This window comes from Ictalurus furcatus, chromosome 3 (assembly GCF_023375685.1).
Source record: "Ictalurus furcatus strain D&B chromosome 3, Billie_1.0, whole genome shotgun sequence".
NCBI classification, from domain to species: domain Eukaryota; kingdom Metazoa; phylum Chordata; class Actinopteri; order Siluriformes; family Ictaluridae; genus Ictalurus; species Ictalurus furcatus.
In genome coordinates, this window is record NC_071257.1 from 4,976,395 (window position 1) to 4,977,864 (window position 1,470).

Consider the following 1,470-nt stretch of genomic DNA (forward strand, 5'->3'; position numbering starts at 1 on the left):
ATTCTATTAATTACACAAACATATCCATCTATCTGAAGACAAAAAACAAGAACAAAATAAATATACAGAGTTTTTCAATTTCCTGACTCCGTTTCCATTCGTGTGCATCAAAGGTGGTTTGGTCATGCTTAGGTCAAGGTGCTCTGGATCTCCTGTTCCCCCACTGCTACAGAGGTTCTGCTACGGTCCAAGATCAACGTGATTGTGTGATTATGGCCTCTGGCAAAGCTGTGTATCTACGGTGTACAATTTTGTCACCAGAAAAAAAGGTGAAAGCAGGTCAAAGTATCCCCACTCCCTCAAAAAGTACGGCAAAGTCCAAAGTAACAGGTAGAGCGAGGGATTCCTGAGGAATCAAACGAAGACTTTGAAAATAAACGTAAATGCTGCTTTTGTGTTTTAATCAGCTTTCATTTTTAAATTCATAACTTGAATTTACCTCTTGGTCCATTTCAGCAAATCAAATTGTGAAGGCTTAGCTCTAGGCGTTGCTTTGGTCTTCAACACCACCTGTCGATAAGGCGGACTAGCAGCAGGTAGAGATTTTGCATCGGTACTCTTCTTCTTTTCCCACAATTCCTGGATTTGCAATCTGGAATATCCAACCGAATTTGAACTACTGGATTTGTGGAAGCAAAACGAAATGGACCAAAATCTGCCTATCAAATATTATTGGTGGTATTTTTAAACAAACTGAATATTTTGGAAAGTAACAGTCATGTAATGGATGCTTGAGGTGGATGCAATCGCAGTTAAGAGTGTTCATGGAGTGCTTATAATCCAGAGGGTATGGCAAAAACAACAACAACTACTACAGGCAGCAGTCAGACGAGCGGCTAGAGCGGCTAGAGCGGCTAGAGCGGCTAGAGCGGCTAGAGCGGCTAGAGCGGCTAGAGCGGCTGAGGCTTAGGTCAAGGTCAAAAGCAACTGAACATATTATTTTTACTAAAGACACAATGCGTGAGCAGTCACTTTTAAAGAGTGGTGTGAGTGCGCGCGTGATTGGAAACAGGTGTGTGTGATTAGTCCTCAGGAGAAGGTGACGTGTCTGTGTGTAATTTTGGGAGTTGTAGTCGTCGGCCATGTTTGTAGTTTGCGGTGCGTTCTGGGAAATGGAGTCGCTAGTTTGTCGTGACGTGACATGAACTTTGGAAGGTGAATACTGATTTTTGAATTTTTAATAATGACAGTGTGAAATGTTTCCAATTGAAATATTCACAGCTTAAATATACCATGTTGAATTGCAGCTCCCAAAAATGCAAGCACTGTAAATACAATGCATTAAAATGCAATTCAACATGCTTTTTTGTTTCAAAGACGTATCATTATTTTACATCCATAGATGAAACCCTTAAAAGTTCTATGTAGAACCCTACAACAGTGTTTCCCTATCAGATAGGGTGCCAAGCAGAACCTAATGGGGAAGCTAAGAACCCTTAATAATTATACAATATAGCCCTTTTTTTTCTA